This window comes from Cetorhinus maximus, unplaced genomic scaffold, assembly GCF_964194155.1.
Source record: "Cetorhinus maximus unplaced genomic scaffold, sCetMax3.hap1.1 HAP1_SCAFFOLD_188, whole genome shotgun sequence".
NCBI classification, from domain to species: domain Eukaryota; kingdom Metazoa; phylum Chordata; class Chondrichthyes; order Lamniformes; family Cetorhinidae; genus Cetorhinus; species Cetorhinus maximus.
The window spans coordinates 190,787-216,864 of NW_027596168.1; the positions used below are offsets into that span (position 1 = coordinate 190,787).

Sequence of the window (26,078 nt, forward strand, 5' to 3'; positions counted from 1 at the left end):
GCGGGGAGTGTGGTAATATCGGGGGCACCGGGGAGTGGGTTAACGCCGGGGGCACCGGGGAGTGTCTTATTATTGTGGACTCGGGAGTGTGTTAACGCCGGGGGCACCGTGGAGTGTGTAACGCCGGGTGCAGCGGGGAGTGTGGTAATATCGGGGGCACTGGGGTGAGTGTTAATATAGGGGGCAGCAGGGAGAGTGATAATATCGGGGGCACCGGGGAGTGTGTTAACGCCGGAGGCACCGGGTAGTATGTTGACGCCAGGGGCACCGGGGAGAGTGTTAATATCGGTGTGCACCGGTGAGTGTGTTAATATCGGGGGCACGGGGGAGTGTGTTAATTTCGGGGGGCATAGGGGAGTGTGTTAAATTTGGGGGCACCGGGGCGTGTGTTAATTTCGGGGGCACCGGGGAGTGTGTTAAGACCGGGGGGCACCGGGGAATGTGTTAATGCCGGGGGGCACCGGGGTGAGTGTAAATATTGGGGGCACCGGGGAGTGTGTTATTATCGGAAGGCACCGGGGAGAGTGTTAATATCGGGGGCACAGGGGAGTGTGATAACGCCGCGGGCACCGGGGAGTGTGTTAATATCAGGGGCACCGGGGAGTGTGTTAGTATTGGGGGCACCGGGGAGTGTGTTAATATTGGGGGCACCGGGGACTGTGTTAATATCGGGGGAACCGGGGAGAGTGTTAATATCGGGGGCACCGTGGTGTGTGTTAATATTGGGGGCACCGGGGACTGTGTTAATATCGGGGGCACCGGGGAGAGTTTTATTATCTGGGGCACCAGGGAGAGTTTTAATATCGAGGGCACCGGGGAGAGTGTTAATATCGGGGATACCAGGGAGTGTTTTCTTGTTATAGGGGGTACCAGGGAGTGTGTTCTTATTGCAGGGGGCACCAGGGAGTTCGTTCTTATTGCAGGGATGCCAGCGAGTGTGTTAATATCGGGGATACCAGTGTGTGTGATCTTATTGCACGGGGTACCAGGGTGTGTGTTAATATTGGGCGGTACCAGGGAGTGTGTTCTTGTTGCAGGTGGTGCCAGGGAGTGTGTTCTTGTTGCAGGGGGTGCCAGGGAGTGTGTTCTTGTTGCAGGGGGTACCAGGGAGTGTGTTCTTGTTGCAGGAGGTACCAGGGAGTGTGTTCTTGTTGCAGGGGGTACCAGGGAGTGTGTTGTTGTTGCAGGGGGTACCAGGGAGTGTGTTGTTGTTGCAGGGGGTACCAGGGAGTGTGTTGTTGTTGCAGGGGGTACCAGGGAGTGTGTTGTTGTTGCAGGGGGTACCAGGGAGTGTGTTCTTGTTGCAGAGGGTACCAGGGAGTGTGTTCTTGTTGCAGGGGGTACCAGGGAGTGTGTTCTTGTTGCAGGGGTTACCAGGGAGTGTGTTAATATCGGGAGTAGGGTACCATGGAGTGTGTTAATATCGGGGGTACCATGGAGTGTGTTAACATTGGTGGGTACCAGGGTGTATGTTAATATCTGGGGGTACCAGCGATTGTGTTAGTATCAGGGGGTACCAGGGAGTGTGTTAATATTGAGGGGCACCAGCGAGTTTGCTATTATGCGGCTACCAGCGAGTTAATATTGGGGCGTACCAGGTAGTGTGTTCTTATTGCAGGGGTTGCCAGCGAGTGTATTAATATCGGGGGATACCAGGGAGTGTATTCTTATTGCAGCGGGTGCCAGCGAGTGTGTTAATATCGGGGATACCAGTGTGTGTGTTCTTATTGCATGGGGTACCAGGGAGTGTGTTAATATTGGGGGGTACCAGGGAGTGTGTTCTTATTGCAGGGTGTACCAGCGAGTATGTTAATATAGGGGGTTACCAGGAAGTCTGTTAACGTTGGGGGTTATCAGGGAGTGTGTTAATATCGGGGGCACCAGCGAGTGTGTTAATAGCGGGCTGCACCAGTGAGTGTTTCCTTATTGAAGGGGGTGCCAGCTAGTGTGTTTATATCCGGGGTTACCAGGGAGGCTGTTCTTATTGCAGGAGGCACCAGCGCGTGTGTTAATATCGGGGAATACCCGTGAGTGTGTTAACATCGGGGGATGCCAGGGAGTGTGTTCATATTGCAAGGGGTACCGGTGAGTGTGTTAATGCCGGGGGGTACCAGGGAGTGTGTTCTTCTTGCAGGGGGTGCCAGTGAGCGTGTTAATATTGGGGGGTACCAGTGAGTGTGTTCTTATTGTAGGTGGTACCAGCGAGTGTTTTAATATCGGGGGACACCAAGGAGTGTGTTCTTATTGCATGGGCGGTACCATGAAGTGTTAACGTCGGGGCACCAGGGAGTGTGTTAATATCGGGGGCACCGGCGAGTGTGTTAATATCGGGGGGCACCAGTGAGTGTGTTCTTCTTGCAGGTGGTACCAGCGAGTGTTTTAATATCGGGGGATACCAGGGAGTGTTTTAATATCGGGGGCACCAGTGAGTGTGTTCTTCTTGCAGGGGGTACCGGTGAGTGTGTTAATTTCAGGGGATACCAGGGAGTGCGTTCTTGTTGCAGGGGGTGCCAGCGAGTCTGTTCTTGTTGCAGGGGGTACCAGGGAGTGTGTTCTTATTGCAGGGAGTACCCGGGAGTGTGTTCTTCTTGCAGGGAGTACCGGTGAGTGAGTTAATATCGGGGGTTCCAGGGAGTGTTTTCTTGTTACAGGTGGTACCAGGGAGTGTGTTCTTCTTGCAGGGGGTGCCAGCGAGTGTTTTAATATCGGGCGGTACCAGGGAGTGTGTTCTTATTGCACGGGGTACCAGGCAATGTGTTAATATCGGGCGGTACCAGGGAGTGTGTTCTTGTTGCACGGGGTACCAGGCAGTGTGTTAATATCGGGCGGTACCAGGGAGTGTGTTCTTCTTGCAGGGGGTGCCAGCGAGTGTGTTAATATCGGGCGATACCAGGGAGTGTGTTCTTATTGCAGGGGCTACCAGGGAGTGTGTTCCTGTTGCATGGGGTTCCAGCGAGTGTGTTCTTGTTGCAGGGGGTACCAGGGAGTGTGTTCTTGTTGCAGGGGGTACCAAGGAGTGTGTTCTTGTTGCAGGGGGTACCTAGGAGTGTGTTCTTGTTGCAGGGGGTACCTAGGAGTGTGTTCTTGTTTCAGGGGGTACCAGGGAGTGTGTTCTTGTTGCAGGGGGTACCAAGGAGTGTGTTCTTGCTTCAGGGGGTACCAGGGAGTGTGTTCTTGTTGCAGGGGGTGCCAGCGAGTCTGTTCTTGTTGCAGGGGGTACCAGGGAGTGTGTTGTTACAAGGGATACCAAGGAGTGTGTTCTTCTTGCAGGGAGTACCCGGGAGTGTGTTCTTCTTGCAGGGAGTACCGGTGAGTGAGTTAATATCGGGGGTCCCAGGGAGTGTTTTCTTGTTGCAGGGGGTACCAGGGAGTGTGTTCTTGTTGCAGGGGGTACCAGGGAGTGTGTTGTTGTAACAGGGGGTACCAGGGAGTGTGTTCTTGTTGCAGGGGGTACCAGGGAGTGTGTTCTTGTTACAGAGGGTACCAGGGAGTGTGTTCTTGTTGCAGGGGGTACCAGGGAGTGTGTTGTTGTTACAGGGGGTACCAGGGAGTGTGTTCTTGTTGCAGGGGGTACCAGGGAGTGTGTTCTTGTTACAGAGGGTACCAGGGAGTGTGTTCTTGTTACAGAGGGTACCAGGGAGTGTGTTGTTGTTACAGGGGGTACCAGGGAGTGTGTTGTTGTTGCAGGGGGTACCAGGGAGTGTGTTGTTGTTGCAGGGGGTACCAGGGAGTGTGTTGTTGTTACAGGGGGTACCAGGGAGTGTGTTGTTGTTACAGGGGGTACCAGGGAGTGTGTTAATATCGGGAGTGGGGTACCAGGGAGTGTGATCTTCTTGCAGGGGGTACCGGCGAGTGTGTTAATATAGCGGGATACCTGGTAGTGTTTTCTTGTTGCAGGGGGTGCCAGTGAGTGTGTTAATATTGGGGGGTACCAGTGAGTGTGTTCTTATTGCATGGGCGGTACCATGAAGTGTTAACGTCGGGGCCACCAGGGAGCGTGTTAATATCGGGGGCACCGGTGAGTGAGTTAATATCGCGGGTACCAGGGAGTGTGTTCTTATTGCACGGGGTACCAGGCAGTGTGTTAATATCGGGCGATACCAGGGAGTGTGTTCTTGTTGCAGGGGGTACCAGGGAGTGTGTTCCTGTTGCATGGGGTGCCAGCGAGTGTGTTCTTTTTGTAGGGTGTACCAGGGAGTGTGTTATTGTTGCAGGGGGTACCAGGGAGTGTGTTCCTGTTGCATGGGGTGCCAGCGAGTGTGTTCTTGTTGCAGGGGGTGCCAGCGAGTGTGTTCTTATTGCAGGGGGTACCAGGGTGTGTGTTAATATTGGGCGGTACCAGGGAGTGTGTTCTTGTTGCATGGGGTGCCAGCGAGTGTGTTCTTGTTGCAGGGGGTGCCAGCGAGTGTGTTCTTGTTGCAGGGGGTACCAGGGAGTGTGTTCTTGTTGCAGGGGGTACCAGGGAGTGTGTTCTTGTTGCAGGGGGTACCAGGGAGTGTGTTCTTGTTGCAGGGAGTACCCGGGAGTGTGTTCTTCTTGCAGGGAGTACCGGTGAGTGAGATACTATCGGGCGATACCAGGGAGTGTTTTCTTGTTACAGGTGGTACCAGGGAGTGTGTTCTTCTTGCAGGGGGTGCCAGTGAGTGTTTTAATATCGGGCGGTACCAGGGAGTGTGTTCTTATTGCACGGGGTACCAGGCAGTGTGTTAATATCGGGCGGTACCAGGGAGTGTGTTCTTGTTGCAGGGGGTACCAGGCAGTGTGTTAATATCGGGCGGTACCAGGGAGTGTGTTCTTATTGCACGGGGTACCAGGGAGTGTGTTCTTGTTTCAGGGGGTACTGGTGAGTGTGTTAATTTCGGGGGACACCAGGGAATGTGTTCTTCTTGCAGGGGGTACCGGTGAGTGTTAATATCGGGGGTACCAGGGAGTGTGTTCTTCTTGCAGGGAGTACCAGCGAGTGTTTTAATATCGGGGGTACCAGGGTGTGTGTTCTTATTGCAGGGAGTACCTGGGAGTGTGTTCTTCTTGCAGGGAGTACCGGTGAGTGAGTTAATATCGGGCGATACCAGGGAGTGTGTTCTTGTTGCAGGAGTTACCAGGGAGTGTGTTCTTGTTACAGGGGGTACCAGGGAGTGTGTTCCTGTTGCATGGGGTGCCAGCGTGTGTGTTCTTGTTGCAGGGGGTGCCAGCGAGTGTGTTCTTGTTGCAGGGGGTACCAGGGAGTGTGTTCTTGTTGCAGGGGGTACCAAGGAGTGTGTTCCTGTTGCAGGGGGTACCAGGGAGTGTGTTCTTATTGGAGGGGGTACCAGGGAGTGTGTTGTTGTTACAAGGGATACCAGGGAGTGTGTTCTTCTTGCAGGGGGTACCAGGGAGTGTGTTAATATCAGGGGGTACCAGTGAGGGTGTTAATATTGAGGGGCACCATCGAGTTTGCTATTATGCGGCTACCAGCGCGTTAATATTGGGGCGTACCAGGTAGTGTGTTCTTATTGCAGGGGTTGCCAGCGAGTGTATTAATATCGGGGGATACCAGGGAGTGTATTCTTATTGCAGGGGGTGCCAGCAAGTGTGTTAATATTGGGTGGTACCAGGGAGTGTGTTCTTATTGCAGGGTGTACCAGCGAGTATGTTAATATAGGGGGTTACCAGGAAGTCTGTTAACGTTGGGGGTTATCAGGGAGTGTGTTAATATCGGGGCATACCAGGGAGTGTGTACTTCTTGCAGGTGGTACCAGCGAGAGTGTTAATATTGGGGGATACCAGGGAATGTGTTCTTATTGCAGGTGGTACCAGGGAGTGTGTTCTTCTTGCAGGGGTTACCGGTGAGTGTGTTATTATCGGGGGTACCAGGGAGTGTGTTCTTGTTACAGGGAGTACCAGGGAGTGTGTTCTTCTTGCAAGGGGTACCAGCGAGTGTGTTAATATCGGGCGGTTCCAGGGAGTGTGTTCTTATTGCAGGGGGTACCAGTGAGTGTGTTAATATCGGGCAGTACCAGGGAGTGTGTTCTTGTTTCAGCGTGTACCAGGTAGTGTGTTCTTGTTGCAGGGGGTGCCAGCGAGTGTGTTCTTGTTGCAGGGGGTATCAGGGAGTGTGTTCTTCTTGCAGGGGGTACCAGAGAGTGTGTTCTTGTTGCAGGGGGTACCAGGGCGTGTGTTGTTGTTACAGGGTAGACCAGGGAGAGTGTTCTTATTGCAGTGGGTACCAGGGAGTGTGTTAATATCGGGGGTACCAGCGAGTGTGTTAATATCAGGGGGTACCAGGGAGTGTGTTAATATTGAGGGGCACCAGCGAGTTTGCTAATATGGTGGTACCAGGGAGTTAATATTGGGGCGTACCAGGTAGTGTGTTCTTATTGCAGGGGTTGCCAGCGAGTGTGTTAATATCGGGGGATACCAGGGAGTGTATTCTTATTGCAGGGGGTGCCAACGAGTGTGTTAATATCGGGGATACCAGTGTGTGTGTTCTTATTGCATGGGGTACCAGGGAGTGTGTTAATATTGGGGGGTACCAGGGAGTATGTTAATATAGGGGGTTCTTATTGCCGGGTGTACCAGCGAGTATGTTAATATAGGGGGTTACCAGGAAGTCTGTTAACGTCGAGGGTTACCAGGGAGTGTGTTAATATCGGGGGCACGAGCGAGTATGTTAATGGGGGGGGCACCAGTGAGTGTTTCCTTATTGCAGGAGGCACCAGCGAGTGTGTTAATATCGGCGAGTACCAATCAGTGTGTTAACATCGGGGGATGCCAGGGAGTGTGTTCGTATTGCAAGGGGTACCGGTGAGTGTGTTAATGCCGGGGGGTACCAGGGAGTGTGTTCTTTTTGCAGGTGGTACCAGCGAATGTTTTAATATCGGGGGATACCAAGGAGTGTGTTCTTATTGCATGGGCGGTAACATGAAGTGTTAACGTTGGGGCCACCAGGGACCGTGTTAATATCGGGGGCACCGGCGAGTGTGTTAATATCGGGGGGCACCAGTGAGTGTGTTCTTCTTGCAGGGGGTGTCAGTGAGTATGTTAATATCGGGGGATACCAGGGAGTGTGTTCTTATTGCAGGTGGTAACGGCGAGTGTGTTAATATTGGGTCATACTATGGAGTGTGTTCTTCTTGCAGGTGGTACCAGCGAGTGTTTTAATATCGGAGGATACCAGGGAGTGTTTTAATATCGAGGGATACCAGGAAGCGTGTTCTTCTTGCAGGGGTTACCGGTGAGTGTGTTAATTTCGGGGGATACCAGGGAATGTGTTCTTCTTGCAGGGGGTACCGTTGAGTGTGTTAATATCGGGGGTACCCGGGAGTGTGTTCTTCTTGCAGGGGGTACCGGTGAGTGTGTTGATATCGGGGGTACCAGCGAGTGTGTTCTTCTTGCAGGGGGTACCAGGGTGTGTGTTCTTGTTGCAGGGGGCACCAGGGAGTGTGTTCTTGTTGAAGGGTGTACCAGGGAGTGTGTTCTTGATGCAGGGGTAACCAAGGAGTGTGTTCCTGTTGCAGGGGGTACCAGGGTGTGTGTTCTTATTGCAGGGGGTACCGGTGAGTGTGTTAATTTCGGGGGATGCCAGGGAATGTGTTCTTCTTGCAGGGGGTACCATTGAGTGTGTTAATATCGGGGGTACCAGGGAGTGTGTTCTTCTTGCAGGGGGTACCGGTGAGTGTGTTAATATCGGGGGTACCAGGGTATGTTTTCTTGTTACATGGGGTACCAGGGAGTGTTTTCTTGTTACAGGGGGTACCCGGGAGTGTGTTCTTCTTGAAGGGGGTACCGGTGAGTGTGTTGATATCGGGGGATACCAGGGAGTGTGTTCTTCTTGCAGGGAGTATCGGTGAGTGAGTTAATATTGGGGGTTCCAGGGAGTGTTTTCTTGTTACAGGGGGTACCAGCGAGTGTGTTAATATCGGGCGGTACCAGGGAGTGTGTTCTTGTTGCAGGGGGTGCCAGCGAGTGTGTTCTTGTTGCAGGGGGTACCAGGGAATGTGTTCTTGTTGCAGGGGGTACCAGGGAGTGTTTTCCTGTTGCAGGGGGTGCCAGCGAGTGTGTTCTTGTTGCAGGGGGTACCAGGGTGTGTGTTCTTGTTGCAGGGGGTACCAGGGAATGTGTTCTTGTTGCAGGGGGTACCAGGGAGTGTGTTCGTGTTGCAGGGGGTACCAGGGAGTGTGTTCTTGTTGCAGGGGGTACCAGGGTGTGTGTTCTTGTTGCAGGGGGTACCAGAGAGTGTGTTCTTGTTGCAGGGGGTACCAGGGTGTGTGTTCTTGTTGCAGGGGGTACCAGGGAATGTGTTCTTGTTGCAGGGGGCACCAGAGAGTGTGTTCTTGTTGCAGTGGGTACCAGAGAGTGTGTTCTTGTTACAGGGGCTACCAGGGAGTGTTTTGTTGTTACAGGGTATACCAAGGAGTGTGTTCTTATTGCAGGGGGTACCAGGGAGTGTTTTAATATCGGGGGCAGGGTACCAGAGAGTGTGTTCTTGTTGCAGGGGGTACCAGGTAGTGTGTTAATATCGGGGGTTACCAGGGCAGGTTTTAATACCAGGGTTCCGTGGAGTGTGTTAATATCGGGGGTACCATGGAGTGTGTTAACATCGGTGTGTACCAGGGAGTATGTTAATATCAGAGGGTACCAGGGAGTGTGTTAATATCAGGGGGTACCAGGGAGTGTGTTAACATCGGTGTGTACCAGGGAGTATGTTAATATCAGAGGGTACCAGGGAGTGTGTTAATATCAGGGGGTACCAGGGAATGTGTTAATATCAGGGGGTACCAGGGAATGTGTTCTTGTTGCAGGGGGTACCAGGGAGTGTGTTCTTGTTGCAGGGGGTACCAGGGAGTGTGTTCTTGTTGCAGGGGGTACCAGGGAGTGTGTTCTTGTTTCAGGGGGTACCAGGGAGTGTGTTCCTGTTTCAGGGGGTACCAGGGAGTGTGTTCCTGTTGCAGGGGGAGCCAGCCAGTGTGTTCTTGTTGCAGGGGGTACAAGAGTGTGTTCTTGTTGCAGGGGGTGCCAGCGAGTGTGTTCTTGTTGCAGGGGGTGCCAGCGAGTGTGTTCTTGTTGCAGGGGGTGCCAGCGAGTGTGTTCTTGTTGCAGGGGATACCAGGGAGTGTGTTCTTGTTGAAGGGGGTACCAGGGAGTGTGCTGTTGTTACAATGGATACCAGGGAGTGTGTTCTTCTTGCAGGGGGTACCGGTGAGTGTGTTAATTTCGGGGGATACCTGGGAATGTGTTCTTCTTGCAGGGGGTACCGTTGAGTGTGTTAATATCGGGGGTACCAGGGAGTGTGTTCTTCTTGCAGGGGGTACCGGTGAGTGTGTTAATATCGGGGGTACCAGGGTGTGTTTTCTTGTTACATGGGGTACCAGGGAGTGTTTTCTTGTTACAGGGGGTACCCGGGAGTGTGTTCTTCTTGAAGGGGGTATCGGTGAGTGTGTTGATATCGGGGGATACCAAGAAGTGTGTTCGGTTTGCATGGACGGTACCATGAAGTGTTAACGTCGGGGCCACCAGGGACCGTGTTAATATCGGGGGCACCGGCGAGTGTGTTAATATCGGGGGGCACCAGTGAGTGTGTTCTTATTGCAGGGGGTGTCAGTGAGTGTGTTAATATTGGGGGATACCAGGGAGTGTGTTCTTATTGCAGGTGGTAACGGCGAGTGTGTTAATATCGGGTCATACTAAGGAGTGTGTTCTTCTTGCAGGTGTTACCAGCGAGTGTTTTAATATCGGGGGATACCAGGGAGTGTTTTAATATCGGGGGATACCAGGAAGCGTGTTCTTCTTGCAGGGGTTACCGGTGAGTGTGTTAATTTCGGGGGATACCAGGGAATGTGTTCTTCTTGCAGGGGTTACCGTTGAGTGTGTTGATATCGGGGATACCAGGGAGTGTGTTCTTCTTGCAGGGGGTACCGTTGAGTGTGTTAATATCGGGGGTACCCGGGAGTGTGTTCTTCTTGCAGGGGGTACCGGTGAGTGTGTTGATATCGGGGGTACCAGGGAGTGTGTTCTTCTTGCAGGGGGTGCCAGCGAGTGTTTTAATATCGGGCGGTACCAGGGAGTGTGTTCTTATTGCAGGGGGTACCAGGCAGTGTGTTTATATCGTGCGATACCAGGGAGTGTGTTCTTCTTGCAGGGGGTGCCAGCGAGTGTGTTAATATCGGGCGTTACCAGGGAGTGTGTTGTTCTTGCAGGGGGTACCGGTGAGTGTGTTAATATCGGGGGTACCAGCGAGTGTGTTCTTCTTGCAGGGGGTACCGGTGAGTGTGTTAATTTCAGGGGATACCAGGGAATGTGTTCTTCTTGCAGGGGGTACCGTTGAGTGTGTTAATTTCGGGGAATACCAGGGAATGTGTTCTTCTTGCAGGGGTTACCGTTGAGTGTGTTAATATCGGGGGTACCAGGGAGTTTGTTCTTCTTGCAGGGGGTACCGGTGAGTGTGTTAATTTCGGGGGATACCAGGGAATGTGTTCTTCTTGCAGGGGTTACCGTTGAGTGTGTTAATATCGGGGGTACCAGGGAGTTTGTTCTTCTTGCAGGGGGTACCGGTGAGTGTGTTGATATCGGGGGTACCAGGGAGTGTGTTCTTCTTGCAGGGGGTGCCAGCGAGTGTTTTAATATCGGGCGGTACCAGGGAGTGTGTTCTTATTGCAGGGGGTACCAGGCAGTGTGTTTATATCGTGCGATACCAGGGAGTGTGTTCTTCTTGCAGGGGGTGCCAGCGAGTGTGTTAATATCGGGCGTTACCAGGGAGTGTGTTGTTCTTGCTGGGGGTACCGGTGAGTGTGTTAATATCGGGGGTACCAGCGAGTGTGTTCTTCTTGCAGGGGGTACCGGTGAGTGTGTTAATTTCAGGGGATACCAGGGAATGTGTTCTTCTTGCAGGGGGTACCGTTGAGTGTGTTAATTTCGGGGAATACCAGGGAATGTGTTCTTCTTGCAGGGGTTACCGTTGAGTGTGTTAATATCGGGGGTACCAGGGAGTTTGTTCTTCTTGCAGGGGGTGCCAGTGAGTGTTTTAATATCGGGCGGTACCAGGGAGTGTGTTCTTATTGCAGGGGGTACCAGGCAGTGTGTTTATATCGGGCGGTACCAGGGAGTGTGTTCTTCTTGCAGGGGGTGCCAGCGAGTGTGTTAATATCGGGCGGTACCAGGGAGTGTGTTCTTCTTGCAGGGGGTGCCAGCGAGTGTGTTAATATGGGGCGGTACCAAGGAGTGTGTTCTTGTTGCAGGGGGTACCAGGGAGTGTGTTCTTGTTGAAGGGGGTACCAGGGAGTGTGTTCTTGTTGAAGGGGGTACCAGGGAGTGTGTTCTTGTTGAAGGGGGTACCAGGGAGTGTGTTCTTGTTGCAGGGGGTACCAGAGAGTGTGTTCTTGTTGAAGGGGGCACCAGGGAGTGTGTTCTTGTTGAAGGGGGTACCAGGGAGTGTGTTCTTGATGCAGGGGTAACCAAGGAGTGTGTTCCTGTTGCAGGGGGTACCAGGGTGTGTGTTCTTATTGCAGGGGGTACCGGTGAGTGTGTTAATTTCGGGGGATGCCAGGGAACGTGTTCTTCTTGCAGGGGGTACCATTGAGTGTGTTAATATCGGGGGTACCAGGGAGTGTGTTCTTTTTGCAGGGGGTACCGGTGAGTGTGTTGATATCGGGGGATACCAGGGAGTGTGTTCTTGTTGTAGGGGGCACCAGGGAGTGTGTTCTTGTTTTAGGGGGTACCAGGGAGTGTTTTCCTGTTGCAGGGGGTGCCAGCGAGTATGTTCTTGTTGCAGGGGGTACCAGGGAATGTGTTCTTGTTGCAGGGGGTACCAGAGAGTGTGTTCTTGTTGCAGGGGGTACCAGGGTGTGTGTTCTTGTTGCAGGGGGTACCAGGGAATGTGTTCTTGTTGCAGGGGGTACCAGGGTGTGTGTTCTTGTTGCAGGGGGTACCAGGGAATGTGTTCTTGTTGAAGGGGGTACCAGGGAGTGTGTTCTTGTTGCAGGGGGTACCAGGGAGTGTGTTCTTGTTGCAGGGGGTACCAGGGTGTGTGTTCTTGTTGCAGGGGGTACCAGAGAGTGTGTTCTTGTTGCAGGGGGTACCAGGGTGTGTGTTCTTGTTGCAGGGGGTACCAGGGAATGTGTTCTTGTTGCAGGGGGCACCAGAGAGTGTGTTCTTGTTGCAGTGGGTACCAGAGAGTGTGTTCTTGTTACAGGGGCTACCAGGGAGTGTTTTGTTGTTACAGGGTATACCAAGGAGTGTGTTCTTATTGCAGGGGGTACCAGGGAGTGTTTTAATATCGGGGGCAGGGTACCAGAGAGTGTGTTCTTGTTGCAGGGGGTACCAGGTAGTGTGTTAATATCGGGGGTTACCAGGGCAGGTTTTAATACCAGGGTTCCGTGGAGTGTGTTAATATCGGGGGTACCATGGAGTGTGTTAACATCGGTGTGTACCAGGGAGTATGTTAATATCAGAGGGTACCAGGGAGTGTGTTAATATCAGGGGGTACCAGGGAGTGTGTTAACATCGGTGTGTACCAGGGAGTGTGTTAATATCAGAGGGTACCAGGGAGTGTGTTAATATTCAGGGGCACCAGCGAGTTTGCTATTATGGGGGTACCAGGGAGTTAATATTGGGGCGTACCAGGTAGTGTGTTCTTATTGCAGGGGTTGCCATCGAGTGTGTTAATATCGTGGGATACCAGGGAGTGTATTCTTATTGCAGGGGGTGCCAGCGAGTGTGTTAATATCGGGGATACCAGTGTGTGTGTTCTTATTGCATGGGGTACCAGGGAGTGTGTTAATATTGGGGGGTACCAGGGAGTGTGTTCTTATTGCAGGGTGTACCAGCGAGTATGTTAATATAGGGGGGTACCAGGAAGTCTGTTAACATCGGGGTTTACCAGGGAGTGTGTTAATATCGGGGGGCACCAGTGAGTGTGCCCTTATTGCAGGGGGTGCCAGTCAGTGTGTTAATTTCGGGGGATACCAGGAAATGTGTTCTTCTTGCAGGGAGTACCGGTGAGTTTGTTAATATCGTGGGTACCAGGGTGTGTTTTCTTGTTTCAGGGGGTACCAGGGTGTGTTTTCTTGTTTCAGGGAGTACCAGGGAGTGTGTTCTTCTTGCAGGGGTTAGCGGCGAGTGTGTTAATATCAGGGGTACAAGGGAGTGTTTTCTTGTTACAGGGATACCAGGGAATGTGTTCTTCTTGCAGGGAGTACCAGGGAATGTGTTCTTCTTGCAGGGAGTACCGGTGAGTTTGTTAATATCGTGGGTACCAGGGAGTGTTTTCTTGTTACAGGGGGTACCAGAGAGTGTGTGCTTCTTGCAGGGGGTGCCAGCGAGTGTTTTAATATCGGGCGGTACCAGGGAGTGTGTTCTTATTGCAGGGGGTACCAGGGAGTGTGTTAATATCGGGCGATACCAGGGAGTGTGTTCTTGTTGCAGGGGGTACCAGGGTGTGTGTTCTTGTTGCAGGGGGTGCCAGCGAGTGTGTTCTTGTTGCAGGGGTTACCAGGGAGTGTGTTCTTGTTGCAGGGGTTACCAGGGAGTGTGTTCTTATTTCAGGGGATACCAGGGAGTGTGTTCTTGTTGCAGGGGGTACCAGGGAGTGTGTTCTTGTTGCAGGGGGTGCCAGCGAGTGTGTGCTTGTTGCAGGGGGTAACAGGGAGTGTGTTCTTGTTGCAGGGGGTACCAGGGAGTGTGTTCCTGTTGCAGGGGGTACCAGAGAGTGTGTTCTTGTTGCAGGGGGTACCAGGGAGTGTGTTCTTGTTGCAGGGGGTACCAGAGAGTGTGTTCTTGTTGCAGGGGGTACAAGGGAGTGTTTTCTTGTTGCAGGGGGTGCCAGCGAGTGTGTTCTTGTTGCAGGGGGTAACAGGGAGTGTGTTCTTGTTGCAGGGGGTGCCAGCGAGTGTGTTCTTGTTGCAGGGGGTAACAGGGAGTGTGTTCTTGTTGCAGGGGGTACCAGGGAGTGTGTTCTTGTTGCAGGGGGTACCAGAGAGTGTGTTCTTGTTGCAGGGGGTACCAGGGATTGTGTTCTTGTTGCAGGGGGTACCAGGGAGTGTGTTCTTGTTACAGGGGGTGCCAGTGAGTGTGTTGTTGTTACAGGCTTTACCAGGGAGTGTGTTCTTATTGCTGGGGGTTCCAGGGAGTGTGTTAATATCGGGGGTTACAAGGGTATGTTTTAATATCGGGGGTACCATGGAGTGTCTTTATATCGGGCGTACCATGGTATGTGTTAACATCGGGGGTACCATGGAGTGTGTTAACATCGGCGGTTACCATGGAGTATGTTAATATCAGGGGGTACCAGTGAGTGTTTTAATATTGAGGGGCACCAGCGAGTTCACTATTATGCGGGTACCAGCGAGTTAATACTGGGGCGTACAAGGTTGTGTGTTCTTATTGCAGGGGTTGCCAGCGAGTGTGTTAATATCGGGGGATGCCAGGGAGTGTATTCTTATTGCAGGTTGTGCCAGCGAGTGTGTTAATATCGGGGATACAAGTGTGTGTGTTCTTATTGCATGGGGTACCAGGGAGTGTGTTAATATTGGGGGGTACCAGGGAGTGTGTTCTTATTGCAGGGTGTACCAGCGAGTGTGTTAATATAGGGGGGTATCTGTGATTGTGTTCTTCTTGCAGGGGGTACCGGTGAGTGTGTTAATATCGGGTGATACCAGGGAGTGTGTTCTTCTTGCAGGGGGTGCCAGCGAGTGTGTTAATATCGGGCGGTACCAAGGAGTGTGTTCTTGTTGCAGGGGGTACCAGGGAGTGTGTTCTTGTTGAAGGGGGTACCAGGGAGTGTGTTCTTGTTGAAGGGGGTACCAGGGAGTGTGTTCTTGTTGCAGGGGGTACCAGGGTGTGTGTTCTTGTTGCAGGGGGTACCAGAGAGTGTGTTCTTGTTGCAGGGGGTACCAGGGTGTGTGTTCTAGTTGCAGGGGGTACCAGGGAATGTGTTCTTGTTGCAGGGGGCACCAGAGAGTGTGTTCTTGTTGCAGTGGGTACCAGAGAGTGTGTTCTTGTTACAGGGGCTACCAGGGAGTGTTTTGTTGTTACAGGGTATACCAAGGAGTGTGTTCTTATTGCAGGGGGTACCAGGGAGTGTTTTAATATCGGGGGCAGGGTACCAGAGAGTGTGTTCTTGTTGCAGGGGGTACCAGGTAGTGTGTTAATATCGGGGGTTACCAGGGCAGGTTTTAATACCAGGGTTCCGTGGAGTGTGTTAATATCGGGGGTACCATGGAGTGTGTTAACATCGGTGTGTACCAGGGAGTATGTTAATATCAGAGGGTACCAGGGAGTGTGTTAATATCAGAGGGTACCAGGGAGTGTGTTAATATTCAGGGGCACCAGCGAGTTTGCTATTATGGGGGTACCAGGGAGTTAATATTGGGGCGTACCAGGTAGTGTGTTCTTATTGCAGGGGTTGCCATCGAGTGGGTTAATATCGTGGGATACCAGGGAGTGTATTCTTATTGCAGGGGGTGCCAGCGAGTGTGTTAATATCGGGGATACCAGTGTGTGTGTTCTTATTGCATGGGGTACCAGGGAGTGTGTTAATATTGGGGGGTACCAGGGAGTGTGTTCTTATTGCAGGGTGTACCAGCGAGTATGTTAATATAGGGGGGTACCAGGAAGTCTGTTAACATCGGGGTTTACCAGGGAGTGTGTTAATATCGGGGGGCACCAGTGAGTGTGCCCTTATTGCAGGGGGTGCCAGTCAGTGTGTTAATTTCGGGGGATACCAGGAAATGTGTTCTTCTTGCAGGGAGTACCGGTGAGTTTGTTAATATCGTGGGTACCAGGGTGTGTTTTCTTGTTTCAGGGGGTACCAGGGTGTGTTTTCTTGTTTCAGGGAGTACCAGGGAGTGTGTTCTTCTTGCAGGGGTTAGCGGCGAGTGTGTTAATATCAGGGGTACAAGGGAGTGTTTTCTTGTTACAGGGATACCAGGGAATGTGTTCTTCTTGCAGGGAGTACCAGGGAATGTGTTCTTCTTGCAGGGAGTACCGGTGAGTTTGTTAATATCGTGGGTACCAGGGAGTGTTTTCTTGTTACAGGGGGTACCAGAGAGTGTGTGCTTCTTGCAGGGGGTGCCAGCGAGTGTTTTAATATCGGGCGGTACCAGGGAGTGTGTTCTTATTGCAGGGGGTACCAGGGAGTGTGTTAATATCGGGCGATACCAGGGAGTGTGTTCTTGTTGCAGGGGGTACCAGGGTGTGTGTTCTTGTTGCAGGGGGTGCCAGCGAGTGTGTTCTTGTTGCAGGGGTTACCAGGGAGTGTGTTCTTGTTGCAGGGGTTACCAGGGAGTGTGTTCTTATTTCAGGGGATACCAGGGAGTGTGTTCTTGTTGCAGGGGGTACCAGGGAGTGTGTTCTTGTTGCAGGGGGTGCCAGCGAGTGTGTGCTTGTTGCAGGGGGTAACAGGGAGTGTGTTCTTGTTGCAGGGGGTACCAGGGAGTGTGTTCCTGTTGCAGGGGGTACCAGAGAGTGTGTTCTTGTTGCAGGGGGTACCAGGGAGTGTGTTCTTGTTGCAGGGGGTACCAGAGAGTGTGTTCTTGTTGCAGGGGGTACAAGGGAGTGTTTTCTTGTTGCAGGGGGTGCCAGCGAGTGTGTTCTTGTTGCAGGGGGTAACAGGGAGTGTGTTCTTGTTGCAGGGGGTGCCAGCGAGTGTGTTCTTGTTGCAGGGGGTAACAGGGAGTGTATTCTTGTTGCAGGGGGTACCAGGGAGTGTGTTCTTGTTGCAGGGGGTACCAGAGAGTGTGTTCTTGTTGCAGGGGGTACCAGGGATTGTGTTCTTGTTGCAGGGGGTACCAGGGAGTGTGTTCTTGTTACAGGGGGTGCCAGTGAGTGTGTTGTTGTTACAGGCTTTACCAGGGAGTGTGTTCTTATTGCTGGGGGTTCCAGGGAGTGTGTTAATATCGGGGGTTACAAGGGTATGTTTTAATATCGGGGGTACCATGGAGTGTCTTTATATCGGGCGTACCATGGTATGTGTTAACATCGGGGGTACCATGGAGTGTGTTAACATCGGCGGTTACCATGGAGTATGTTAATATCAGGGGGTACCAGTGAGTGTTTTAATATTGAGGGGCACCAGCGAGTTCACTATTATGCGGGTACCAGCGAGTTAATACTGGGGCGTACAAGGTTGTGTGTTCTTATTGCAGGGGTTGCCAGCGAGTGTGTTAATATCGGGGGATGCCAGGGAGTGTATTCTTATTGCAGGTTGTGCCAGCGAGTGTGTTAATATCGGGGATACAAGTGTGTGTGTTCTTATTGCATGGGGTACCAGGGAGTGTGTTAATATTGGGGGGTACCAGGGAGTGTGTTCTTATTGCAGGGTGTACCAGCGAGTGTGTTAATATAGGGGGGTACCTGTGATTGTGTTCTTCTTGCAGGGGGTACCGGTGAGTGTGTTAATATCGGGTGATACCAGGGAGTGTGTTCTTCTTGCAGGGGGTGCCAGCGAGTGTGTTAATATCGGGCGGTACCAAGGAGTGTGTTCTTGTTGCAGGGGGTACCAGGGAGTGTGTTCTTGTTGAAGGGGGTACCAGGGAGTGTGTTCTTGTTGAAGGGGGTACCAGGGAGTGTGTTCTTGTTGCAGGGGGCACCAGGGAGTGTGTTCTTGTTGCAGGGGGCACCAGGGAGTGTGTTCTTGTTGCAGGGGGTACCAGGGTGTGTGTTCTAGTTGCAGGGGGCACCAGGGAGTGTGTTCTTGTTGCAGGGGGTACCAGAGAGTGTGTTCTTGTTGCAGGGGGTACCAGAGAGTGTGTTCTTGTTGCAGGGGGCACCAGGGAGTGTGTTCTTGTTGCAGGGGGCACCAGGGAGAGTGTTCTTGTTGCAGGGGGTACCAGAGAGTGTGTTCTTGTTACAGGGGCTACCAGGGAGTGTTTTGTTGTTACAGGGTATACCAGGGAGTGTGTTCTTATTGCTGGGGGTACCAGGGAGTGTGTTAATATTGGGGGTAGGGTACCACGGAGTGTGTTCTTGTTGCAGGGGGTACCAGGTAGTGTGTTAATATCGGGGATACCAGCAAGTATGTTAATATCGGGTGTTACCAGGGCATGTTTTAATATCGGGGATACCATGGAGTGTGTTAATATTGGGGGTACCATGGAGTGTGTTAACTTCGGTGGGTACCAGGGAGTATGTTAATATCAGGGGGTACCAGGGAGTGTGTTAATATCAGGGGGTACCAGGGAGTGTGTTATTATCGCGGGTACCAGCGAGTGTGTTAATATCGGGGTTTACCAGGGCAAGTTTTAATATCGGGGGTACCATGGAGTGTGTTAACATCGGGGGTACCATGGAGTGTGTTAACATCGGTGGGTACCAGGGAGTATGTTAATATCAGGGTGTACCAGGGGATGTGTTGATATCAGGGGGTACCAGGGGATGTGTTGATATCAGGGGGTACCAGGGAGTGTGTTAATATCAGGGGGTACCAGGAAGTGTGTTTATATTGAGGGGCACCAGTGAGTTTGCTATTATGGGGGTACCAGCGAGTTAATATTGGGGCGTACCAGGTAGTGTGGTCTTATTGCAGGGGTTGCCAGCGAGTGTGTTAATATCGGGGGGTACCAGGGAGTGTGTTCTTATTGCAGGGGTTGCCAGCGAGTGTGTTAATATAGGGGGGTACCAGGAAGTCTGTTAACATCGGGGGTTACCAGGGAGTGTGTTAATATCAGGGGCACCAGCGAGTCTGTTAATATCGGGGGGCACCAGTGAGTGTGCCCTTATTGCAGGGGGTGCCAGCGAGTGTGTTCTTGTTGCAGGGAGTACCAGGGAGTGTGCTCTTGTTGCTGGGGGTACCAGGCAGTGTGTTCTTGTTGCAGGGGGTACCAGGGAGTGTGTTCTTGTTGCAGGGGGTACCAGGGAGTGTGTTCTTGTTGCAGGGGGTACCAGGGAGGCTGTTCTTATTGCAGGGGTCACCAGCGAGTGTGTTAATATCGGGGAGTACCTGTGAGTGTGTTCTTCTTGCATGGGGTACCGGTGAGTGTGTTAATATCGGGGGATACCAGGGAGTGTGTTCTTGTTACGGGGGTGCCAGGGAGTGTGTTCTTCTTGCAGGGGGTACCAGAGAGTGTGTTAATATCAGGCGTACCAGTGAGTATGTTAATATCGGGGGCTCCCAGGGCATGTTTTAATATCGGGGGTACCATGGAGTGTGTTAATATCGGGGGTACCATGGAGTGTGTTAATATCGGGGGTACCATGGAGTGTGTTAACATCGGTGGGTACCAGGGAGTATGTTAATATCAGGGGGTACCAGGGAGTGTGTTAATATCAGGGGGTACCAGGGAGTGTGTTAACATCGGTGGGTACCAGGGAGTATGTTAATATCAGGGGGTACCAGGGAGTGTGTTAATATCAGGGGGTACCAGTGAGTGTGTTAATATTGAGGGGCACCAGCGAGTTTGCTATTATGCGGGTACCAGCGAGTTAAAATCGGGGGATACCAGGTTGTGTGATCTTACTGCAGGGGGTGCCAGCGAGTGTATTAATATCGGGGATACCAGTGTGTGTGTTCTTATTGCATGTGTGGGAGTGTGTTAATATTGGGGGGTACCAGGGAGGCTGTTCTTATTGCAGGGTGTACCAGCGAGTGTGTTAATATAGGGTGGTACCCGTGAGTGTGTTCTTCTTGCAGGGGGTACCGGTGAGTGTGTTAATATCGGGGGATACCAGGGAGTGTGTTCTTGTTACAGGGAGTACCAGGGAGTGTGTTCTTCTTGCAGGGGTTGCCAGCAAGTGTGTTAATATCGGGCGGTACCAGGGAGTGTGTTCTTGTTGCAGGGGGTACCAGGGTGTGTATTCTAGTTGCAGGGGGCACCAGGGAGTGTGTTCTTGTAAAATTTTATTCCTCTAAATATGGGCAGTATTTTAAACTGATACTGGAGACTAGGCACTTTACAGCCTTCCGGGCTGAATATTGAGTTCAACAATTTTAGATCTTGAACTCCCTCGTCCATCCCCACCCCCTTTCCGTTTCTTCCCCCTCCCTTTTGTCTTTTCCAATAATTTATATAGATTTTTCTTTTCCCACCTATTTCTATCATTTTTAAATCTATACCTATAATGCCCTGTCAGTCTTTCCACCCACCCCTACTAGAGCTGTACCTTGAGTATCCTGCCATCCATTCTTAATTAGCACATTCTCTTAGATAATATCACCACCTTCAACACCTCTTTGTTCCTTTATCTGTGACATCTTTTGATTATCTGCTCCTATCACTGCTTGCTTGTCCCTACAACCACCACCCCCCCCAACTCCTCTCCCCCCACCCCCCACCTTAAACCAGCTTATATTTCACCCCTCTCCTATTTTTACTTAGTTCTGTTGAAGGGTCATGAAGACTCGAAACGTCAACTCTTTTCTTCTCCGCTGATGTTGCCAGACATGCTCAGTTTTTCCAGGTAATTCTGTTTTTGTTTTGGATTTCCAGCATCCGCAGTAGTTTTTTGTTTTTATCTCTGTGTTTAATTGACTGCCACTCCTCTCAAGAAATGCCTACCTTGAAGAAGTACTGCTCTGCACTCCGACAGGACTTCCGAATCTCTCTTCTGCCTTGTTCACCTTCATTGCTTTCCATTTCTCTCCTGGTGTTTGACAAGGTGTTTACTAAAACCCGCTTTCACAGCCATATTTCCTTTCTCAGTGACTGTCTCCGTCTCCGACTTACCCCACGTGGATTTCAACTGAAATTCCATCCCTCTTGTTTCGAACCCACCCAGGATTACAGGTATCTCTGGAACATAAAACGTTTCTTGGACTGCTGTTCCCGTCGCATTCTGAGATCCACACTCAGTGCCATGCGCTGCCATATGAACACACTCGACCTCTCCCTCCAGCAGCATGGCCACACCCTTTTTCAAAGCAGCGCGTGCCCCCAGTTTCATTTTATTCTTCGTCTCATCCGACGCCTCAACAAGAAACTTTTTCTCTTTCTCTCAAGTGCTAAGGAACGCAAGCTCCAACAACTCATCGACACCAGCACCCATCTAGGACCCTCCACCCCTGCCTGTCCCTCCGTCCCCACCCCATCTTCCAATCCCAGCCCCGGCCGTGTATTCACTATACCCCCTGACCTTCCCCTCTCCGATGCTGAATGTTCGGTGCTCAGCAAAGGACTTAGTTTCATACCCTTACGCCCTCATCTCAATGAATTTCGGGCTCGGCACGATGCTGAACTCCTCTTCCGCCGTCTTCGTCTCCGTGTTCACTCCTTTGGGCAGGAGTCCTCTCCCCGTTCAACGGATCCTTTTATCCACCTCCAATATTCTCCCTCCACCTGGACCCCTCCCTCTGGATTCTTACCTTCTCTTGATCTTTTCATTGAGAACTGTCGGCGTGACATTAGTCGTCTCAATTTCTCTGCTCCTCTCACCCATTATAATCTGTCTCTCTCTGAACTTACTGCACTCCGTTCTCTCAGGTCCAACCCCAACATTGTAATCAAACCTGCTGACAAGGGTGGTGCTGTTGTTGTCTGGCACACTGACCTCTACCTTGCGGAGGCTGAGCGTCAACTCGCGGACACTTCCTCCTACCTCTCCCTGGACCATGACCCCACCGCTGAACATCAAGCCATTGTTTCCAGGACTGTCACTGACCTCATCTCCTCTGGAGATCTTCCTCCCACAGCTTCCAACCTAATAGTCGCCTAACCTCGGACGGCCTGCTTCTACCTCCTACCCAAAATCCACAAGCAGAACTGTCCCGGCAAACCGATCGTGTCAGCCTGTTCCTGCCCCACGGAACTCATTTCTCGTAATCTTGACTCCCTTCTCTCTCCCTTTGTCCAGTCCCTTCCCACCTACATCCGTGATTCCTCTGACACCTTACGTCACATCAACAATTTCCAGTTCCCTGGCCCCAACCACTTCCTCTTCACCATGGACGTCCAATCCCTCTACACCTCCATCCCCCACCAGGATGGTCTGAGGGCCCTTAGCTTCTTCCTTGAACAGAGGCCCCAACAATCCCCATCCACCACTACTCTCCTCCGTCTGGCTGAACTTGTTCTCACACTGAACAATTTCTCCTTTAACTCCTCTCACTTTCTCCAAATAAAAGGTGTGGCTATGGGTACCCGCATGGGCCCCAGCTATGCCTGCCTCTTTATGGGGTATGTGGAACATTCCTTGTTCCAGTCCTAATCCGGCCCCCTCCCACAACTCTTTCTCCGGTACATCGATGATTACTTCGGTGCTGCTTCATGCTCTCGTCGGGACCTGGAAAAATTTATTAATTTTGCTTCCAATCTCCACCCCTCCATCATTTTCACATAGTCCATCTCTGACACTTCCCTTCCCTTCCTTGACCTCTCTGTCTCAATTTCTGATGATAGACTGTCCACCAATATCCATTACAAGCCTACCGACTCCCACAGCTACCTCGACTACAGCTCCTCACACCCCGCTTCCTGTAAGGACTCCATCCCATTCTCTCAGTTCCTTTGCCTCCGTCGCATCTGTTCTGATGATGCTACCTTCAAAAACAGTTCCTCTGATATGTCCTCCTTCTCCCTTAACCGAGGTTTTCCACCCACGGTCGTTGACAGGGCCCTCAACCGGGTCCGGCCCATCTCCCGCGCATCCGCCCTCACGCCTTCTCCTCCCTCCCAGAAACATCATAGGGTCCCCCTTGTCCTCACTTATCACCCCACCAGCCTCCGCATTCAAAGGATCATCCTCCGCCATTTCCGCCAACTCCAGCATGATGCCACCACCAAACACATCTTCCCTTCACTCCTCCTCCCCTGGCGGCATTCCGTAGGGATCGTTCCCTCCGGGACACCCTGGTCCACTCCTCCATCACCCCCTACTCCTCAACCCCCACCTATGGCACCTCCCCATGCCCACTCAGAAGATGCAACACCTGCCCCTTCACTTCCTCTCTCCTCACCGTCCAAGGGCCCAAACACTCCTTTCAAGTGAAGCAACATTTCACTTGCATTTCCCCTAACTTAGTCTACTGCATTCGTTGCTCCCAATGCGGTCTCCTCTACATTGGAGAGACCAAACGTAAACTGGGCGACTGCTTTGCAGAACACCTGCGGTCTGTCCGCAAGAAAGATCCAAACCTCCCTATCGCTTGCCATTTTAACACTCCACCCTGCTCTCTTGCCCACATGTCTTTCCTTGGCTTGCTGCATTGTTCCAGTGAAGCCCAACGCAAACTGGGGGAACAGCACCTCATCTTCCGACTAGGCACTTTACAGCCTTCCGGGCTGAATATTGAGTTCAACAACTTTAGATCTTGAACTCCCTTGTCCATCCCCACCCCCTTTCCGTTTCTTCCCCCTCCCTTTTGTCTTTTCCAATAATTTATATAGATTTTTCTTTTCCCACCTATTTCTATTATTTTTAAATCTACATCTGTAATACCCTGTCAGTCTTTCCACCCCACCCCCACTAGAGCTGTACCTTGAGTATCCTGCCAACTATTCTTAATTAGCACATTCTCTTAGATAATATCACCACCTTCAACACCTCTTTGTTCCTTTATCTGTGACATCTTTTGATTATCTGGTCCTATCACTGCTTGCTTGTCCCCACAACCAACCCCCCCCCCACCCCCCACCCCCCCGCGGCAACTTCTCTCCCCCCACTACCCCCCACCTTAAACCAGCTTATATTTCACCCCTCTCTTATTTTTACTTAGTTCTGTCGAAGGGTCATGAGGACTCGAAACATCAACTCTTTCCTTCTCCACCGATGCTGCCAGACCTGCTGAGTTTTTCCAGGTAATTCTGTTTTTGTTTAGGTTTGATGACCTTGCAACCTTTTGAACCAAGAGCCGTGACTGCAGGGAGGCTGAGCAAACTGACCATGGCACCATAGTGCAGGGAGCAAAAGGAATGTAGTTGTAGTAGGGGACAGTATAGTTAGGGGGATAGATTCTCTTCTCAGCAGTGAAGAGAGTTATTCCTGAGGGCTGTATCACCTTCCCAGTGACATTGTTAAGGACATCTGCTCAGGGCCAGAGAGGAACTTAGAGTGGAAGGGGAAGGATCCAGTTGCCATGGTTCACATGGGTACCAAGACGTTGGTAGGACTAAGAAAGCAGTTCTGCTGAGTGAGTATCAGCAGCTAGGGAGTAAATTTTAAAGCAAAGGTAATAATATCTGGATTACTACCTGAGCCATAAGTAAATAACAGAGAGTTGAATGCTTGGTGTGGGAAGAGAGGGTTTTGATTTATAGGGCACTGGCACCAGCACTGGGGAGAGAGGGAGCTGTACTGGGACCAATGTCCTTGTGCATCATATAAGGAAGGTTCAAGGGAGGGAAGATTTGGAAAGTTAAAGAGAAGGAACAAGACAATAGTGCAGAGTAGTGATATGGGTGCTGGTGACCAGAGTGTGACAGGAAGGAACTTAAGAGTTCACCAGCAAATAAGGACAGGGTAGGGAAAATAATAAAAATACAGAATTAAAAGCTCTTTATGAATGCTGCGAGCCTTCAGGTAACAAAATGGATGAATTGATAGCACAAATAGAAATAAATAAGTATGATACAATAGCCATTACAGTGACATGATAGCAAAGTGACCACAACTGGGACCTGAACATTCAAGGGTTTTTGACATTTTGTAAGGACCGCCAGTAAGAAAAGAGGAGGTGGGGTATGGCGTCTCTGTTCATGAAGGATGAGATCAGTACTGTAATGAGAAATGATCTTGGTTTGGAGGATCAAAATGTAGAATCAATTTGGGTGGAGATAAGAAATAGCAAAGGGAAGAAGCTACTGTGGTGGGAGTGGTTTATCAGCCCCCTGACAGCTACACAGTCGGATAGAATATAAATTAAGAAATTATGTAGGCTCGTAAGAAAGATACTGCAATAATCATTGGAGATTTTAATCTTTACATAGATTGGATGACTCAAAGTGTCAAAAGTAACCTGGAGGATGAGTTCACAGAACATATTTGGGACAGTTTCTTAGAACAATATGTTCTGGAACCAACCAGGGAAAAGGCTGTTTTTGACTGGGTAATGTGCAATGAGACAGGATTAATTAATGACCTCAAAGTAAAAGATCCTCTAGGTAAGAATGATCATAACGTGGTAGAATTTCATATTCAGTTTGCGGGTGAGAAATTTGGGTCTAAAACTCATATCTTAGACTTAAATAAAGACAATTAGAAGAGTGTGAAGACAGAGTTGGCTACGGTGGAATGGAAAAATAGGTTAAAAGGTAAAATGGTGGTGGCAGACATTTAATGAGATATTACATAACTCTCAACAAAGATATGTCCCATTGAGAATGAAAGACCCTGAGGAGGATACACCATCCCCAGCTAATTAAGGAAGTTAAGGATGTTTTCAAATAGTCAGAAAAGGCATACAATGCTAGAAAGATTAGTGATAATCCAGAAGATTGGGAAAATTTTACAAACCAGTAAAGGATTACCGAATATATATATTATATATATATTTGAAGTATGAGAGAAAACCATCAAGAAATATAAAGTGAAAGCTTATAAAAGTAAATCAAAAGGATGAGAGTAGCTAAAGTAAATGTTAGTCCCTTAGAGGGTGAGACTGGGGAATTAATAATGGGAAAGAAGGATATTGCAGAAACTATGAACAAGTATTTTGTATCTGTCTTCACAGTAGAAGACATAAAAAGCATCCCAAGAATAGTGGAATACAAATGGGCAGATAAAAGGGAGGAAGTTGAAACAATCACAATCACTAGAGAAAAAACACTAGGAAAACTAGTGGGGCTAAAGGTTGACAGGTCCCCTGATCCAGATGGCCTGCATCCTAGGGTCTTAAAAGAAGAGGCTGCAGAGACAGTGAAAGTATTGGTTGCAATCTTCCAAAATTCCCTAGACTCTGGACAGGTCCCAGAAGTTTGAAAAAATTGCAGATGTAACATCACTATTCAAGAAAGGAGGGAGACAGAATGCAGGAATCTATAAACCAATTAGCCGAATATCTGTCATTGGGAAAATGCTGGTCCATTATTAAGTAAGTAGCAGTAGGGCATTTAGAAAATCAAAATACAATCAAACAGGGCCTACGTTGTTTCATGAAAGGAAAATAATGTTTGGCAAATTCATTAAAGTTCTTTGAGGATATAACAAGCAGGTTGCATTAAGGGGAATCAGTAGATGTA

The 26,078-nt window shown here is 50.7% G+C and overlaps 1 protein-coding gene across 3 annotated transcripts in view; it reads left to right on the top strand.

Annotated features, from left to right (window-relative positions):
• Nucleotides 1-26,078, top strand: part of LOC144672993 (coiled-coil domain-containing protein 102A-like) — a 447,451-nt gene that overhangs the window by 26,427 nt on the left and 394,946 nt on the right. Inside the window, exons 2-5 of one of the 3 annotated variants that reach the window (XM_078534994.1) lie at nt 7,119-7,213; nt 9,687-9,781; nt 12,227-12,273; nt 19,615-19,671. The exons of 1 other annotated variant lie outside the window; for it this stretch is intronic. The gene's annotated coding sequence lies outside the window, so the exon portion shown is untranslated. The remainder of the gene's footprint in view (nt 1-7,118; nt 7,214-9,686; nt 9,782-12,226; nt 12,274-19,614; nt 19,672-26,078) is intronic. One more of the 3 variants, XM_078534993.1, reaches the window with a different exon arrangement.